This window comes from Meles meles, chromosome 8 (assembly GCF_922984935.1).
Source record: "Meles meles chromosome 8, mMelMel3.1 paternal haplotype, whole genome shotgun sequence".
In the NCBI taxonomy this organism is placed as follows: domain Eukaryota; kingdom Metazoa; phylum Chordata; class Mammalia; order Carnivora; family Mustelidae; genus Meles; species Meles meles.
This window is the reverse complement of record NC_060073.1, coordinates 58738386-58758744: the sequence shown is the minus strand read 5'-3', so window position 1 is coordinate 58758744 and position 20359 is coordinate 58738386. Positions and strand designations below refer to the sequence as shown.

General features: G+C 39.4%; 1 pseudogene; it reads left to right on the top strand.

Moving 5' to 3' along the window:
* Window positions 1-651: 651 nt before the first annotated feature.
* Window positions 652-1371, top strand: LOC123948773 (annotated as a pseudogene).
* The last annotated feature ends 18988 nt before the right edge of the window (window positions 1372-20359 follow it).

The window sequence follows — 20359 nt, the reverse complement described above, 5'->3', positions numbered from 1 at the left end:
TTAACATGAGGGTATTAGTAGTTAAATTTGCAGGGAGTCAAAAGCTAAATGTGGATTTTTGACTGTACAGGGTATATGTGGGGTGGAAGTGCCCTTAACCTCCATATTATTCAAGGGCCACCTGTAATTTTTTAAGACTGGCTCTTATTTTATGACCCCATGGCATAAAAATTTATTTTTAAAATGCCCTTACAACCTGCCTTTGGGAAAATATTTTGTGGCCAACTGTATAAATATAGTATTATTCAGTAGGTTTTGGAAAAGGAAGTATATTTCTACAGTAGAAAAGATTAAATTGATATAGTCTCTTTATCAGAGTGTGATAGAGTTTAGAGGTATCTGGCCAAACTCATTGCCTTGGATGTGGATAGCAGAAGACTGAGTCAGGAGCCAGCCAGCCAAAATGCTGACTAAGAACAAGAGTTTAAAGTTCCAGGAATGTATTTTAATCAGAAAAAGGACTTATTAAGGAGTATTAGGTAGCTCATGGATAATGCAGGCAGGAACATTATCAAATTACTCTGTAGGTTCACTCTGGTAGAGATGTCACTACTACCCCCATGGCGTGTGGTTAACTTGGATCTCACTTTCAAACATGGGCACTAGAAGCTGTCACTGTGATAGCTTCAAGTGAAGTTAATCTTAGGGGAAGCAAACAGAAAACTGGAGGTTTTGGTGGTGTGCAATAGAGGAACATGGCTCAAGAAACTAAACAAAGCCAAGTGCCTCTGCTTTGTTCCGCTGGCTGCGGATTTTATGGAAACCCTTGTACAAAGGGCATGTGTTCAGTATGCTCTAAAGGACATCCTCAAAGACGGAATAGCACTAATGATAGAATAAGCCCACCCACAGTTTCTGTCAGTAGTGTGTCTGAATCTTTACCCATCCCAGTGCACGGACGGCAGTGTCCCCGACGCTCAGTCACCGCTAGACTCCAAGTCTGCATCTGTGCAGCCAAGTGCTGTATCAGATCAGTCATCTTTATCAGAATCTGCAGCATCTTCCCAAGTGGATATTGCATCTGTGGACAAAGCAGTCCCTGAAACAGAAGGCCTACAAGAGTCAGTGTCAGATACGGCACAGCGACCATCTGAAGAGCAAAGCAAGGCTCTTGAAAAACCAAAACAAAAATAGAATCACTGTTTCATGTGTAGGAAGAAAGTGCAACTTACTGGGTTTGAATGCTCGTGTGGAAATGCTTAGTGGGGCATACACCGTGACTCCAGTGTACACAGTTGCTCTTACAAAGCTGATGCTGTGGAGAAAACCAGAAAAGAACATCCAGTAGTTGTTGCTGAAAAGATCCAGAGGATTTCAACTCCTGCTGGAATACAAAATCCTTTGATCATCTGCAAACTAAAAATTCACTGAAAGTTTTTCCCCCCGGTCATTAGGAATGTAGAGCAATGTATCTTGCATAGACATTTTAATCATGCATGTCATCAGAAGAATAGATCTTTGTTTTTGTTTTGAAAATGACTCTTGACATTTATTTCCATTGCAGTTTCTGTGGCTAAAAAGACTTAAGTAAACTTTACAAGTATTATCCTTTAAAGATCATTTTAATTTTAGTTGAGTGCGGAGTGCTTTTATAAGAAACATGGAGAAATTTTGGAAGGCCATGATTTTTCCAGTATTAAACATGCATGCGTTGATCTTACTTTTTATTTTCTGGTTGTGTGTGTACATAGATTTTTTTCCACAGCACATTCTCTGTTGATGGTGCCCCTTCAGGGCACAACTAGTTATGAGTCACTGAATGTGTCTTCATCCTTATGGCTGCTTCTGGGTTTTCATTAACGAAGGTTCTACATGTATCTGTTAGCCATGTGTGTGTCTTTTTTGGAGAAGTGTCTGTTCATGTCTTCTGCCCATCTTTTGACTTTTGGTGTTGCATTTGAGAAGTTCTTTATAGATCTTGGATATCAGTCCTTTATCTATAATATTAGTCAGCCATCAGAAAGGATGAATACCCAAATTTTGCATTAACATGGATGGGACCAGAGGAGATTATGCTAAGCAAAATAAGTCAAGCTGAGAAAGTCAATTATCATACAGTTTCACTTATTAGCAGAACATAAAGAATAGCATGGAGGACCTTGGGAGAAGGAAGGGAAAAATGAAGAGGAGGAAATCAGAGGGGGAAACAAACTGAGGGTTTTATATAATTTTTAAATTTAATTTTATTATTATCTTTTAAGATTTTATTTATTTGAGAAAGAGAGAGCATGAGAGGGGGGAGGGTCAGAGGGAGAAGTAGACTCCCTGATGAGCAGGGAGCACAATGCGGGACTCCATCCCAGGACTCCAGGATCATGACCTGAGCCAAAGGCAGTCACTTAACCAACTGAGCCACCCAGGTGCCCCCAGTCTGAGGGTTTTAGAGGGGAGGAGGGCAGGAGGATGGGTGAGCCTGGTGACAGGTATTAGGAGGGCATGTATTGGATGGAGCACTGGGTGTTGTACACAAATAATGAATCATGGAACACTACATCAAAAACTAATGAGGTATTGTATGGTGAGTAACATAATATAATAAAAAAAAGAAAAGTAAAAAAACACAAAAAACCAAAGGTTCTACATTTGTTAGCATATGGTTTCTTTGTACCCATTATTAATGTCTGAATCATTTGTTACAGGAGAGTATGTGCTGATAAATTCTAAGTTTGTGCATTTTTTAATTTTTTTGAGTGGGGGACGGAAAATCTGTATGCATTTCATTGCCAACTGCAGGTTTCTTTCTGATTATGTTCATTGGCCTGTGTATATACAATACAAAGAATGATCTGAATTAATTGTGCTGTATTTATGTTTATCCACCAGTATTTGATTAAATAAAAAGGCAAACCACAAAAAAAGAAGATTGTGTCACTATAATCTCTACCTCTGCTTTCTCTAGAAGATGGAGTCTTCTTTTTCATTTTTATTTATTTTTTTAAAATTTTTTATTTTTTTATTAATATATAACGTATTATTAGCCCCAGGGGTACAGGTCTGTGAATCGCCAGGTTTACACACTTCACAGCACTCATCATAGCACAGACCTTCCCCAATGCCCATAACCCAACCACCCTCTCAGCAACCCTCAGTTTGTTTTGTGAAATTATGGTTTATCTCCTTCCTGATCCCATCTTGTTTCATTTATTTCTTTCCTACCACCCCCCAATGCCCTCACGTTGCCTCCAACTTCCTCATATCAGGGAGATCATATGATAATTGTCTTTCTATGATTGAGTTCACTAAGCATAATACCCTCTAGTTCCATTAACATCATCGCAAATGGCAAGATTTCATTTCTTTTGATGGGTGCATAGTATGCTATTGTACATATATACCACATCTTTGTCCATTCATCTGTTGATGGACATCTAGGTTCTTTCTATAGTTTGGCAATTGTGGACATTGCTGCTATAAACATTCAGGTGCACATGCCCTTTGGATCACTACATTTGTATCTTTAGGGTAAATACCCAGTAGTGTGATTGCTGGATCACAGGGTAGCTCTATTTTCAACTCTTTGAGGAACCTCCATGCTGTTTTCCAGAATGGGTGCACTAGCTTGCATTCCCACCAACAGTGTAGGAGGGTCCCCCTTTCTCTGCATCCTCGCCAGCATCTGTCATTTCCTGACTTGTTAATTTTAGCCATTCTGACTGGTGTGAGGTGACATCTCATTGTGGTTTTGATTTGTATTTCCCTGATGCCGAGTGACGTGGAGCACTTTTTCATGTGTCTGTTGGCCATCTGGATGTCTTCTTTGCAGAAATGTCTGTTCAAGTCCTCTGCCCATTTCTTGATTGGATTATTTGTTCTTTGGGTGTTGAGTCTGATAAGTTCTTTATAGATTTGGATACTAGCCCTTTATCTGATATGTCGTTTGCAAATATCTTTTTCCATTCTGTCAGTTGTCTTTCGGTTTTGTTGACTTTTTCCTTTGCTGCGCAAATGCTTTTGATCTTGATGAAGTCCCAATAGTTCATTTTTGTCCTTGCTTCCCTTGCGTTTGGTGATGTTCCTAGGAAGATGTTGCTGTGGCTGAGGTCTAAGAGGTTGCTGCCTGTGTTCTCCTCAAGGATTTTGATGGATTCCTTTCTTACATTGAGGTCCTTCATCAATTTTGGGTCTATTTTTGTGTGTGGTGTAAGAAAATGGTCCAATTTCATTTTTCTGCATGTGGCTGTCCAATTTTCCCAACAGCATTTGTTGAAGAGACTGTCTTTTTTCCATTGGACATTCTTTCCTGCTTTGTCAAAGATTAGTTGACCATAGAGTTGAGGGTCTATTTCTGGGTTCTCTATTCTGTTCCATTGATCTATGTGTCTGTTTTTGTGCCAGTACCATACTGTCTTGATGATGCCAGTTTTGTAATAGAGCTTGAAGTCCGGAATTGTGATGCCACCAACTTTGGCTTTCTTTTTTAATATACCTTTGGCTATTTGAGGTCTTTTCTGGTTCCATATACATTTTAGCATTATTTGTTCCATTTCTTTAAAAAAAAATGGATGCAACATGGACGGGACTGGAAGAGATTATGCTGAGGAAATAAGTCAAGCAGAGAGAGTCAATTATCATATGGTTTCACTTATTTGTGGAGCATAACAAACAACATGGAGGACATTGGGAGATGGAGAGGAGAAGGAAGTTGAGGGAAATTGGAAGAGGAGGTGAACCATGAGAGACTGTGGACTCTAAAAAGAACCTGAGGGTTTTGAAGGGGTGGGGGGGTGGGAGGTTAGGGGAACCAGGTGGTGGGTAATAGGGAAGGCACTTATTGCATGGAGCACTGGGTGTCGTGCAAAAACAATAAATACTGTTACACTGAAAAAATAATAATAAAACTAACCTTTAACAAGAAAAAAAAAAAAACGGATGGGATTTTGATAGGGATTGCATTAAATGTGTAGATAGCTTTAGTTAGCATTGGCATTTTCACAATATTTGTTCTTCCAATCCAGGAGCATGGAACATTTTTCCATTTCTTTGTTTCTTCCTCAGTTTCTTTCATGAGTACTTTATAGTTTTCTGAGTATAGATTATTTGCCTCTTTGGTTAGGTTTATTCCTAGATATCTTATGGTTTTGGGTGCAATTGTAAATGGGATTGACTCCTTAATTTCTCTTTCTTCTGTCTTGTTGTTGGTGTAGAAAAATGCAACTGATTTCTGTGCATTGATTTTATATCCTGACACTTTACTGAATTCCTGTACAAGTTCTAGCAGATTTGGAGTGAAGTCTTTTGGGTTTTCCACATAAAGTATCATATCATCTGCCAAGAATGAGAGTTTGATTTCTTCTTTGCTGATTTGGATGCCTTTAATTTCTTTTTGATTTCTGATTGCTGAGGCTAGAACTTCTAGTACTATGTTGAAGAGCAGTGTTGATAGTGGACATCCCTGCCAAGTTCTTGACCTTATGGGAAAGGCTTTCAGTTTTCCGCCATTGAGAATAATATTTGCTGTGGGTTTTTCATAGATGGCTTTGATGCTATTGAGGTATGTACCCTCTATCCCTACACTATGAAGAGTTTTGATCAAGAAAGGATGCTGTCCTTTGTCAAATGCTTTTTCAGCATCTATTGAGAATATCACATGGTTCTTGTTCTTTCTTTTATTAATATGTTGTATCACATTGATTGATTTGTAGATATTGAACCAACCTTGTAGCCCTGGAATAAGTCCCACTTGATCGTGGTGAATAATCCTTTTAATGTACTGTTGAATCCTATTGGCTAGTATTTTGGTGAGAATTTTTGCATCTGTTTTCATCAAGGATATTGGTCTGTACTTCTCTTTTTTGATGGGATCCTTGTCTGGTTTTGGGATCAAGGTGATGCTGGCCTCATAAAATGAGTTTGGAAGTTTTCCTTCCATTTCTATTTTTTGGAATAGTTTCAGAAGAATAGGAATTAATTCTTCTTTAAACGTTTGGTAGAATTCCCCTGGAAGCCATCTGGCCTGGGCTCTTGTTTGTTGGGAAATTTCTGATGACTGCTTCAGTCTCCTTACTGGTTTTGTGTCTGTTCAGGTTTTCTATTTCTATTTCCTGGTTCAGTTGTGATAGTTTTTATGTCTCAAGGAATACATCCATTTCTTCCAGATTGTCAAATGTGCTGGTGTATAGTTGCTCATAATATGTTCTTATAATTGTTTGTATTTCTTTGGTGTTCGTTATGATCTCTCCTCTTTCACTATATATTTACCTCTCAGGACTGCCTTTGCTGTGTCCCACAGATTTTGAACCATTGTGTTTTCATTATCATTTGTTTCCATGAATTTTTTCAATTCTTCTTTAATTTCCTGGTTGACCCATTCATTCTTTAGAAGGATGCTCTTTAGCCTCCATGTATTTGGGTTCTTTCCAAATTTCCTCTTGTGATTGGGCTCTAGCTTCAGAGCATCGTGTTCTGAAAATATGCAGATATGATCCCAATCTTTTGGTACTTGTTGAGAACAATTTGTGACCCAGGATGTGATCTATTCTGGAGAATGTTACATGTGCACTGGAGAAGAATGTGTATTCTGTTGCTTTGGAATGGAATGTTCTGAATATATCTGTGATGTCCATCTGGTCCAGTGTGTCATTTAAGACCTTTATTTCCTTGTTGATCTTTTGCCTGGATGATCTGTCCATTTCAGTGAGGGGAGTGTTAAAGTCCCTACTCTTATTTTATTATGTGTTTCTTTGATTTTGTTATTAATTGGTTTATATAGTTGGCTGCTCCCATGATAGGGGCATAGATATTTAAAATTGTTAGATCTTCTTGTTGGACAGACCCTTTGAGTATGATATAGTGTCCTTCCTCATCTCTTATTATAGTCTTTGGCTTAAATTCTAACTGATATGATAGAAGGATTGCCACCCAGCTTTCTTTTGATGTCTGTTAGCATGGTAAATTGTTTTCTAACCCCTCACATTAAATCTGGAGGTGTCTTTGGGTCTAAAATGAGTTTCTTATACATAATATATTGATTTTTTAAAATCCATTCTGATTCCCTGTGTCTTTTGATTGGGGCATTTAGCCCATTTACATTCAGGGTAACTATTGAGAAATATGAATTTAGTGCCATTCTGTTGCCTGTAATGTGATTGTTACTGTATATTGTCTTTTTTACTTTCTGGTCTGTACCTTTCTGATCTACTACTTTTAGGCTCTCTCTTTGCTTAGAGGACCCCTTTCAATATTTCCTGTAGAGATGGTTTGGTGTTTATACATTCTTTCAGTTTTTTTTTTTTTTTTTTGTCCTGGAAGCTTTTAATCTGTCCTTCTATTTTCAATGATAGTGTAGCTGGATATAGTATTCTTGGCTGCATGTTTTTCTCATTAATGCTCTGAATATATCATGCCAATTCTTTCTGGCCTGCCAGGTTCTGTGGATAAGTCTGTTGCCAACCTAATATTTTTACCATTGTATGTTACAGACTTCTTGTCCTGGGCTGCTTTTAGGATTTTTGCTTTGTTGCTAAGACTTGTAAATTTTGCTAGTAGATGATGGGGTGTGGACCTATTTTTATTGAATTTGAGGGGGGTTCTCTGTGCCTCCTGGATTTTGATGCTTGTTCCCTTTACCATATTAGGGAAATTCTCTACAATAATTCGCTCCAATATACCTTGTGCTTCCCTCTCTCTTTCTTCTTCTTCTGTGTAACTGTCCCTCAGAACAATTTGTTACTTAAAGCATTACTCATGAGAAATTATACTAGTTACCAACCATGTTTAGATATAGCCTTAAGAAAAACATATACTGGCAACAGGCCTCTGGGGGAGGGGATGATATACATCCTTGAAGCTGAGCAGCTGGGGATGCCTGGCTCACTCAGGGTGGAACGCTCCTGCTTCATGGAAGCCAAGCAGTTGGGAACGCCCGGCCTGCTCAGGGCGGAATGCTGCCTGCTTCATTTTTCCGTTATTTCCCCTTCCCCCTGCTTCATTTTTCCATTATTTCCCCTTCCCCTGAGAGCACCTGTGGCTAATAGATGAGCCCTTTGAATGTGCTTTCTCAACTATAAACTTTACACTGCTTGACAGGATATATTTTGCCTTCCTTCTTGCTTATCTACAAGGTGTATGATTAATGTTTATTCTTCTTCAGCTCCTTTGTTGATTACTGTCTATATCTAATAAATATGGGACTGAGGAGTTGTTAGGGTCAACAGTCTTTTCTGCTGTTGTCCCCTGCTTCCTTTCTCTTGCAGGTGACTTGTTTGTGCCTCATTCTTCTTCCATGCACTGTCAAGAAGTGGCATTCTGGAATTCCAATTATTCTAATGTTTTGTTTTTTTTTTTTGTCTTATCTTGTCACTTATCTCTTGAATTCTCCCCTTGTGGTCTAGTAGTTGTTTGTCTCTCTTTTGCTCAGCTTCTTTATGATCTGTCATTTGGTTTTCTATATCACTAATTCTCTCTTCTGCCTCATTTATCCTAGCAGTAAGAGCCTCCAATTTTTAAAAAATTATTTCTTTTCAGTGTAACAGTATTCATTGTTTTTTACCACACCCAGTGCTCTATGTAATACATGCCTGCCCCAATACCCACGACCCGGTTCCCCCAACCTCCCACCCCCCGCCCCTTCAAAACCCTCAGGTTGTTTTTCAGTGTCCATAGCCTCTCATGGTTCACCTCCCCTTCCAATTTCCCTCAACTCCCTTCTCCTCTCCATCTCCCCATGTCCTCCATGTTGTTATAAAAGCCTCCATTTTTTATTGCACTTCATTAACAGCTTTTTTAATTTCAGCTTGGTTAGATTTTAGTTCTTTTATTTCTCCAGAAAGATCTTTCTTTTTTCCCCAGACAGGTTTCTCTAATAATCTTCCATGCCTTTTTTGAGCTCAGCTAGCACCTTGAGAATTGTCATTCTGAACTCTAGATCTGACATATTACCAATGTCTGTATTGATTAGGTGCCTAAACTTTGGTACTGCCTCTTGTTCTTATTTTTTGTGGTGAGTTTTTCTGCCTTGTCCTTTTATCCAGATAAGAATATATTAAGGAGAGAATAAAATATTAAAAGGGTGGCAAAGACCCCAGAAAATGTGTGTTAACCAAATCAGAAGAGACCCCATATCATGGGGGAAGAAAAGGGGTAAAAAGATGTTAAAAAATTTAAAAAAGGAAAAAAAGGAAAAAGAAAAAATATATATACATTAGACTGGTGAATAGAACAGAGCCACTCACTTAATTTTGGGAGTATTTTGGTCTCTTAGAAGAAACTACCTCCCAAAATTAAAAAAAAAAAGAAAAAAAATACACACACACACACACACAAATAAGGGTAAACACAATGAAGGGAAGTCATATTCTGACTGCAAAGATGAAAATTTTTTAAAAATTCTAAAAAAGGAGTTGATAAGTTGGTTGGGAAAAGAAAGAAGAAAGTGGAGAGAATTTGCTCAGGCTGGAGACTAGAACAAAGCCCTGTGCTAGATTTAGAGTATATTTTGCTCTATTAGAAGAAGTTGTATCCCAAAATTTTTTAGAAGAAAAAACTCTATGTGTATACAAAAAATAAAGTTAGATACAATGAAGGATAAAATATGACTATAATAATGAAGGTTCAAAAAGATTTTTTAATGAAAGGTATTGTTAAGATAAATTAGTTAAAAACATTAAAAGAAGAAAGAGTAAAAGTTAAAAAAATTAGAATAAGAAAAAAATAAAATAACAATTAATTAACTTTGCAAGACTAAATAATCATGGGAGAAAGCCATGAATTCCATGCTTTGCTTTCTCCACCACTGGAATTCTGCTGTTATCCTTGATAAGTGAGCTTGGTCTTGTCTGGATTTCTTGCTGATATTTTGGGGGAGGGGCCCGTTGTAGTGATTCTCAAGTGTCTTTGCCCAAGGCAGAATTGCACCACCTTTGCCAGGGGCCAAGCTAAGTAATCTGCTTCGTTCTTCTTGGGAGCTTTAGTTCCCTGAATGCTTTCTGTAGAGTTCTGGAGGCCAGGAATGAAAATGGCAGCCTCCCAATCTCCAGCCCAGAGAACCCAGATCTCAGGGCCCCACTCCTCAGTGTGCCCTCCAAGAAAAGTGCTCGATCACTCCTGTATCCCTGCGCGTGCCGAGCTCACCCAGCCTGTGACCGAGCGTCTCTGTCTCTGGCATACAGCCCCACCTGGAGTCTCCAAACCCAACAGATCCCTGCCACTCTTCCAGGGCTGTCTCCCCAGATCTGCCACTTGTGGGATCCCTGCTCAAAGAGCAGTGGTCTGACTGTGCCATGGATCACAGTTTAAGGTAACCCCGAGTTGAGAGCTCACTCCTCAGCTCTGTCTCTGTAGCCGGCTTCCCTGCCTAATACCTGTGAGCTCTGCTACACTCAGACACCCCCAATCCTGCTGTGACACTGTGGGACCTGAGACCATGCTGTCCCCACAAGGGGTCCACCCCCGCTTAGCCTCTGGAGCGATGTCCCTCAGTGGAGTGGACTTTTAAAAGTTCTGATTTTGTGCCCTGTTGCTCTCCTGCTTGCTGGGAGCTGGCCCCTCACCCTGCAGTCTATCTTCCCATCGCTTTGGATTCACTTCTCTGCAGGTCCTACCTTCCAGAAAACGGTCAATTTTCTGTTTTTAGAATTGCTGCTCTTCTTCCCTTCAATCTTCTGTTGGATTTGTAGGTTTTCAGAATGGTTTGATAAACTATCTAGCTGATCTCCTGCTACCTGATGTCATTTCAGCCTGCTACTCCTCCACCATCTTGACTCCTCCCGAAGATGGAGTCTTCTATTAATGATTTTTACCAGCACAATTCAATGTAGCATCTGCTTTTTTATATTCTTAGCTTCCAAGTCTGCTTCTTGCAAGTTTACATGATTGACAGCACTATATCACATGCTTTCACCCATGGTAGTAGATTGGATTATCGTTCCCATTGATTTTCGTGTAAGAGCAATATACAAACCCATCCATGGCCTTATGACCCAGAGTGCCTCTATATAGGTGGATAATACTTCCCCAGGTCATTATCAGACTTGGCTATATGACTGTCTTGGATCATTGGAATGGGACCTAAGGATGTGTTTCAGTTTCCTACAGAAGATTTATGAGACATGCTTGCACCACTTCATATTTTCCCTCTGCCTGTAAAGACAGGTCTCAAAGAGGAGCTTCTCCTTCAGCTAGGGTCCTAGATGAGAAGACCTATGGATCAGAGTCCCAATAGTCTACCTGCAGCTGAGGACATGACAAATGAAGAAAAATGTTTGTTGTAAGCCCCTGGGATTTTGGGGTTTTTATTATGGTAGAAAAACTGATTAATTAGCCAGGAAGTTGAGTTTATGGCTTCCATATTGGAGGGATGTAGAATCATAAGGAGGGAAATTCCTCAAAGAGGAAGACCAGTCCAAATGCTGAGTGGCTACAGTGAATGACAAATATCCACTACATATATCAACTCTACATTCATAAAAATCAGAAAATACACATAAGTTCTCAGAACAAAATGTGGCCACCATATTGTATAATAGCATTTCCTTTGTCAAAGGATGTTCACATGAATGTTGCCATCACCAGCCATAGTCCTTACAGAGAAATATAATGTCATCTATGGAGGGGGTAGAAAGGAAAAACAAAGGATTGATGGTTTCAATTTTTTGAAATTGTTTTTTGTCAATCAGTGACCATTGTTGTGTATACAGCCAGACTCAGGAGTGTCCCTAATTAAGAAGTTAGAAGAGTGATGCTATGATTCTCACACAACATGAAACAAACAAACACACACTCACTTACTTAAACAATCTTCTTTTGAGAATGGTTTATGAAAAACTTCTTTTGCCAAAGAGATGCAATGCCAGTGCACACATAGAAAGATGCTCAGCATTATTAGCAATTAGCACTTGCAAGTCAAAACTATAATGGGATACTCTTTCACAGCTATTAGGTTGGCTATAATTTTTAATTTTTTAAAAGAAAACAAGTGTTGGCAAAGACGTGGAGAAATTTGTACTCTCACTATAAACTGTTGGTGGGAATATAAAATGATGCAGCCACTTTGAAAACAGTCAGAGTTCTTATATGACCCAAAAATTCCACCTCTATGTATATACCAAAGAGAAATAATAACCTACATTCACATAAAAAGTTGTATACATCTGCATTATTCACAACCACCAAAAAGAATAAACAAACACAAATGTGATATATTCCTACAAAGGAATACTATACAACCATAAAAAAGGATGAAGGACTGATTCATGCTATAAGGTGGATAAACTTAAACACATGATGCTAAGTGAAAGAAGCCATATGCAAAAGGACCACAAATGGTAGAAATCCATTTATATGAAATGCCAGAATAAGCAAATCTATAGAGACAGAAAGTAGATTAATGGCTAATCTAATAAACCACTAATTAGATTAGATTAGGGGTTAAACTGATGGAGGAACTATAGCTAAGGAGTGTGAGATTTCTTTTGGGGGTAATGAAAATGTTCTAAAATTCATTATGTTAATGGTTGCATAACTCTGAATATACCAAAACTTTTTGAATTTTATGTTTTGAATAAATGAATTATATTTCAATAAACCTGTTCAATAAAAAAGTTAAAAAATAGACTTCTTTTCTCAATTTAGAAATTTTCAATGTTCCATTCTTCCCTTAAGTATTATTATGTGTATTATAAAACCTCTATATTTTCCTATCTCCTCTTTGTCCCCATACTTTCCAAGCATCCCAGCTGCAGAATGGAGAGTATGCTTTTTCTTTTTTTTTTTTTTTGCTTTTTTTTTTAATTCGTTTTTTTGTTTATTTACAGCATAACAGTGTTCATTGTTTTGGCATCACACCCAGTGCTCCATGCAAAACGTGCCCTCCCCATGACCCACCACCTGTTCCCCCAACCTCCCACCCCTGACCCTTCAAAACCCTCAGGTTGCCCCAACCTCCCACCCCTGACCCTTCAAAACCCTCAGGTTGTTTTTCAGAGTCCATAGTCTCTTATGGTTTGCCTCCCCTCCCCAATGTCCATAGCCCGCTCCCCCTCTCCCAATCCCACCTCCCCCCAGCAACCCCCAGTTTGTTTTGTGAGATTAAGAGTAATTTATGGTTTGTCTCCCGCCCAATCCCATCTTGTTCCATTTATTCTTCTCCTATCCCCCTACCCCCCCATGTTGCTTCTCCATGTCCTCATATCAGGGAGATCATATGATAGTTGTCTTTCTCCGATTGACTTATTTCACTAAGCATGATACGCTCTAGTTCCATCCACGTTGTCGCAAATGGCATGATTTCATTTCTTTTGATGGCTGCATAGTATTCCATTGTGTATATATACCACATCTTCTTGATCCATTCATCTGTTGATGGACATCTAGGTTCTTTCCATAGTTTGGCTATTGTAGACATTGCTGCTATAAACATTCGGGTACACGTGCCCCTTCGGATCACTATGTTTGTATCTTTAGGGTAAATACCCAGTAGTGCAATTGCTGGCTCATAGGGTAGTTCTATTTTCAACATTTTGAGGAACCTCCATGCTGTTTTCCAGAGTGGTTGCACCAGCTTGCATTCCCACCAACAGTGGAGGAGGGTTCCCCTTTCTCCACATCCTCTCCAGCATCTGTCATTTCCTGACTTGTTAATTTTAGCCATTCTGACTGGTGTGAGGTGATATCGCATTGTGGTTTTGATTTGTATTCCCCTGATGCCGAGTGACGTGGAGCACTTTTTCATGTGTCTGTTGGCCATCTGGATGTCTTCTTTGCAGAAATGTCTGTTCAAGTCCTCTGCCCATTTCTTGATTGGATTGTTTGTTCTTTGGGTGTTGAGTTTGCTAAGTTCCTTATAGATTTTGGATACTAGCCCTTTATCTGATATGTCGTTTGCAAATATCTTCTCCCATTCTGTCAGTTGTCTTTTGGTTTTGTTAACTGTTTCCTTTGCTGTGCAAAAGCTTTTGATCTTGATGAAATCCCAATAGTTCATTTTTGCCCTTGCTTCCCTTGCCTTTGCCGTTGTTCCTAGGAAGATGTTGCTACGGCTGAGGTCGAAGAGGTTGCTGCCTGCATTCTCCTCAAGGATTTTGATGGATTCCTTTCTCACATTGAGGTCCTTCATCCATTTGGAGTCTATTTTCGTGTGTGGTGTAAGGAAGTGGTCCAATTTCATTTTTCTGCATGTGGCTGTCCAATTTTCCCAGCACCATTTATTGAAGAGGCTGTCTTTTTTCCATTGGACATTCGTTCCTGCTTTGTCAAAGATTAGTTGACCATAGAGTTGAGGGTCTATTTCTGGGCTCTCTATTCTGTTCCATTGATCTATGTGTCTGTTTTTGTGCCAGTACCATGCTGTCTTGATGATGACAGCTTTGTAATAGAGCTTGAAGTCCGGAATTGTGATGCCACCAACTTTGGCTTTGTTCTTCAATATTCCTTTGGCTATTCGAGGTCTTTTCTGGTTCCATATAAATTTGAGGATTATTTGTTCCATTTCTTTGAAAAAAATGGATGGTATTTTGATAGGGATTGCATTAAATGTGTAGATTGCTTTAGGTAGCATAGACATTTTCACAATATTTATTCTTCCAATCCAGGAGCATGGAACATTTTTCCATTTTTTTGTGTCTTCCTCAATTTCTTTCATGAGTACTTTATAATTTTCTGTGTATAGATTCTTAGTCTCTTTGGTTAGGTTTATTCCTAGGTATCTTATAGTTTTGGGTACAATTGTAAATGGGATTGACTCCTTAATTTCTCTTTCTTCTGTCTTGTTGTTGGTGTACAGAAATGCAACTGATTTCTGTGTATTGATTTTATATCCTGACACTTTACTGAATTCCTGTACAAGTTCTAGCAGTTTTGGAGTGGAGTCTTTTGGGTTTTCCACATATAGTATCATATCATCTGCGAAGAGTGATAGTTTGACTTCTTCTTTACCAATTCGGATGCCTTTAATTTCCTTTTGTTGTCTGATTGCTGAGGCTAGGACTTCTAGTACTATGTTGAATAGCAGTGGTGATAATGGACATCCCTGCCGTGTTCCTGACCTTAGCGGAAAAGCTTTCAGTTTTTCTCCATTGAGAATGATATTTGCGGTGGGTTTTTCATAGATGGCTTTGATAATATTGAGGTATGTGCCCTCTATCCCCACACTTTGAAGAGTTTTGATCAGGAAGGGATGCTGTACTTTGTCAAATGCTTTTTCAGCATCTATTGAGAGTATCATATGGTTCTTGTTCTTTCTTTTAATAATGTGTTCTATCACATTGATTGATTTGTGGATGTTGAACCAACCCTGCAGCCCTGGAATAAATCCCACTTGATCGTGGTGAATAATCCTTTTAATGTACTGTTGAATCCTATTGGCTAGTATTTTGGTGAGAATTTTTGCGTCTGTGTTCATCAAGGATATTGGTCTGTAGTTCTCTTTTTTGGTGGGATCCTTGTCTGGTTTGGGGATCAAGGTGATGCTGGCCTCATAAAATGAGTTTGGAAGTTTTCCTTCCATTTCTATTTTTTGGAACAGTTTCAGGAGAATAGGAATGAGTTCTTCTTTAAATGTTTGGTAGAATTCCCCTGGGAAGCCGTCTGGCCCTGGGCTTTTGTTTGTTTGGAGATTTTTGATGACTGTTTCAATCTCCTTACTGGTTATGGGCCTGTTCAGGTTTTCTATTTCTTCCTGGTTCAGTTGTGGTAGTTTATATGTCTCTAGGAATGCATCCATTTCTTCCAGATTGTCCAATTTGTTGGCGTAGAGTTGCTCATAGTATGTTCTTATAATTGTCTGTATTTCTTTGGTGTTAGTTGTGATCTCTCCTCTTTCATTCATGATTTTATTGATTTGGGTCCTTTCTCTTTTCTTTTTGATGAGTCTGGCCAGGGGTTTATCAATCTTATTGATTCTTTCAAAGAACCAGCTCCTAGTTTCATTGATTTTTTTTTCTATTGTTTTTTTGGTTTCTATTTCATTGATTTCTGCTCTGATCTTTATGATTTCTCTTCTCCTGCTGGGTTTAGGGTTTCTTTCTTGTTCTTTCTCCAGCTCCTTTACGTGTAGGGTTAGGTTGTGTACTTGAGACCTTTCTTGTTTCTTGAGAAAGGCTTGTACCGCTATATATTTTCCTCTCAGGACTGCCTTTGCTGTGTCCCACAGATTTTGAACTGTTGTGTTTTCATTATCATTTGTTTCCATGAATTTTTTCAATTCTTCTTTAATTTCCTGGTTAACCCATTCATTCTTTAGAAGGATGCTGTTTAGTCTCCATGTATTTGGGTTCTTTCCAGCTTTCCTCTTGTGATTGAGTTCTAGCTTCAGAGCATTGTGGTCTGAAAATATGCAGGGAATAATCCTAATCTTTTGATACCGGTTGAGACCTGATTTGTGACCCAGGATGTGATCTATTCTGGAGAAGGTTCCATGTGCACTAGAGAAGAATGTGTATTCTGTTGCTTTGGGATGAAATGTTCTGAATATATCTGTGATGTCCATCTGGTCCAGTGTGTCATTTAAGGCCTTTATTTCCTTGTTGATCTTTTGCTTGGATGATCTGTCCATTTCAGCGAGGGGAGTGTTAAAGTCCCCGACTATTATTGTATTATTATTGATGTGTTTCTTTGATTTTGTTCTTAATTGGTTTATATAGTTGGCTGCTCCCACGTTAGGGGCATAGATATTTAAAATTGTTAGATCTTCTTGTTGGACAGACCCTTTGAGTAGGATATAGTGTCCTTCCTCATCTCTTATTATAGTCTTTGGCTGAAAATCTAATTGATCTGATATAAGGATTGCCACCCCAGCTTTCTTCTGATGCCCATTAGCATGGTAAATTGTTTTCCACCCCCCTCACTTTAAATCTGGAGGTGTCTTCGCGTCTAAAATGAGTTTCCTGTAGGCAACATACTGATGGGTTTTGTTTTTTTATCCATTCTGATACCCTGTGTCTTTTGATTGGGGCATTTAGCCCATTCACATTCAGGGTAACTATTGAGAGATATGAATTTAGTGCCATTATTAGCCTGTAAGGTGACTGTTACTGTATATTGTCTCTGTACCTTTCTGATCTACTACTTTTAGGCTCTCTCTTTGCTTAGAGGACCCCTTTCAATATTTCCTGGAGAGCTGGTTTGGTGTTTGCAAATTCTTTCAGTTTTTGTTTGTCCTGGAAGCTTTTGATCTCTCCTTCTATTTTCAATGATAGCCTAGCTGGATAGAGTATTCTTGGCTGCATGTTTTTCTCGTTGAGTGCTCTGAATATATCATGCCAGCTCTTTCTGGCCTGCCAGGTCTCTGTGGATAAGTCTGCCGCCAATCTAATATTTTTACCATTGTATGTTACAGACTTCTTTTCTCGGGCTGCTTTCAGGATTTTCTCTTTGTCACTAAGACTTGTCAATTTTACTATTAGGTGACGGGGTGTGGACCTATTCTTGTTGACTTTGAGGGGGGTTCTCTGCATCTCCTGGATTTTAATGCTTGTTCCCTTTGCCATATTAGGGAAATTCTCTCCAATGATTCTCTCCAATAGACCTTCTGCTCCCCTCTCTGTTTCTTCTTCTTCTGGAATCCCAATTATTCTAATGTTGTTTCGTCTTATGGTGTCACTTATCTCTCGAATTCTCCCCTCATGGTCCAGTAGCTGTTTGTCCCTCTTTTGCTCGGCTTCCTTATTCTCTGTCATTTGGTCTTCTATATCACTAATTCTTTCTTCTGCCTCATTTATCCTAGCAGTGAGAGGCTCCATTTTTGATTGCACCTCATTAATAGCTTTTTTGATTTCAACTTGGTTAGATTTTAGTTCTTTAATTTCTCCAGAAAGGGCTTTAATATCTCCAGAGAGGGTTTCTCTAATATCTTCCATGCCTTTTTTGAGCCCGGCTAGAATGTTCAGAATCGTCATTCTGAACTCTTGATCTGACATATTACCAATGTCTGTGTTGATTAGGTCCCTAGCCTTCGGTACTGTCTCTTTTTCTTTTGTTTGTGGTGATTTTTTCTGCCTTGTCATTTTGTCCAGGTAAGAGGATATAAAAGAGCAAATAAAATACTAAAAGGGTGGCAAAGACCCCAGAAAAATGCGCTGTAACCAAATCAGAAGAGACCCCAAATTGTGGGGGGGGAGAAAGGGGATAAAAACAGGTTCTGAAAAAAAAAGAAGAAAAAAAAAAGAAAAAAATTTAAAAAATAAAACAAAAAATATAAAAAAGAAAGAAAAAATATATCTATTTAGATGAACTAGTCAAAAAACGTTAAAAAAGAAAAGGGTAAAAGTTTTAAAAAATTTAGCAGAAGAAGAAAAAAGAAAAAAGAAAAAAAATTGAAAAAAGAAAAAGAAATTGAAAAAAGAAAAAAAAAATTGAAGTAGCCGCAGGACTAAAGAATCATGGGGAGAAAGCCATGAGTTCCGTGCTTGGCTTTCTCCTCCTCTGGAATTGCGCTTCTGTCTTAGGAATTGAACCTGCTTTCTCCTTGATAGATGAACTTCGTCCTGGCTGGATATTTTGTTGATCTTCTGGGGGAGGGGCCTGTTGTAGTGACTCTCAAGTGTCTTTGCCCGAGGCGGGATTGCACCGCCCTTACCGGAGGCCGGACTAAGTAATCGGCTCGGGTTCGCTTTTGGGAGCTTCTGTTCCCTGAACGCTTTCCGTAGAGTTCCGGAGGACGGGAATGAAAATGGCGGCCTCCTAGTCTCCGGCCCGGAGGAGCCGAGAGCCTGGGGCCCCACTCCTCAGTGCGCCCCCAGAGGACAGCACCCAATCACTCCCTTATCCCCAGCCTCTAGCCGCGCTCCGAGCTCACCCAGCCCGCGACCAGCTCAAGGTAACCCCGAGCTGAGAGTTCAGTCCTCGGCTCTGTCTCTGCAGCCGGCTTCTCCGTTCTAATACCTGCGAGCTCTCCCACACTCTGACACCCCCGATCCTTCTGTGACCCTGCGGGGCCTGGGGCCACGCTGACCCCGTGTGGGCTTCACCTTGGTTTAGCCTCTGGAGCAATGTCCCTCAGTGGAACAGGCTTTTAAAAGTCCTGATTTTGTGCTCCGTTGCTCCGCCGCTTGCCGGGAGCCGGCCCCTCCCCCCGCAGTCTATCTTCCCGTCATTTTAGATTCACTTCTCTGCCAGTCCTACCTTTCAGAAAGTGGTTGATTTTCTGTTTCTAGAGTTGCTGTTCTTCTTCTCTTCGCTCTCCCATTGGATTTGTAGGTGTTTGCAATGTTTAGATAAGCTATCGAGCTGATCTCCTGCTACCTGATGTAGTCTCAGGCTGCTACTTCTCCGCCATCTTGACTCCTCCCGAGTATGCTTTTTCTGAGGATACAATATCTACTTTCTTTTGAGCAGGATGCATGACATTCAACAAAAACAAATTTCAATCAAAGTTTAGGATCCAACATTTTCCACAATCCTTATTAACTGCTTTTATTTATTTATTTATTTATTTATTTTTGGGTATTTCTCTGTATCTACTGTAGGATTACAAGGACACCAGCTCTCACCAAAGTGGCTAGTGTGCCGCTGGACTTCCTTAGATTTGTGAGTCTGGCTTTCTTGTGTGGTTCCCCATTATTGTTTATATTCATATGCATATTCATGACCAGCTCATCCCTGAACTGAGCTGCTGTTTTCTTCCAGAGCTTAAGTCTTCAGGGACCCAGAGTGGCCTATCTTGGTCTAGCTATGTCTTCCTGTATTCTTAACTTTTTCTCATTGAGCTCTTATATTTTCCAGAACATCTGTAAATGTTGTTACCTCTCCCTGGTTAGTAAGATATGACTCTAACTTCCTTTACTATTGCATTTTCCCCCCTTTCCCCCCTGACAGTTCAAGCAGGTTCTGCATTAAAAAACAAAACAAAACAAAACAAAAACCAACCCCCCCCAAAAAAAACTTCTAACATTAACTCTATGTTTTCTCTACCACTTGTAGAAGCAATGCATTTACCAGATCAGAATGTTTCCCAGGGTTCCCTCACTTGCTTTTTCAACTCAACTCCAAAGGAGGATCCTCTCCTCCTTCAAATTATGACACACCCCTACTTTGTCTATTATCACTTCTAAAGTTCACAGGTATCCATCTATCTCATCATTAATATATATACCATCATTATGTTACCTGCTGAGATGAGCATATAACTGCTACTGTTGTTTCTATGCCAATCTGATTACCAAAGCAATGACATTCTTGTTATAGATTTCCTTTAATTATTTATTGACCTGAGGACTTATAACGATTTTATTCACACCTCTTCTCCTCCAGGAACTCAAAATGAGGCTGCTTCTTATCTGCTTATTAATGAGATTTATTATTCTTGGAACCACATTCCAGGTCTCTGACATCAATTGCTTTGATCAGGGCCTAACTAATAAATGGAACCAAATATGATTTTTGATACATAGACAATGCCCAGAGACAGATTTTCGACAAGATACACAGT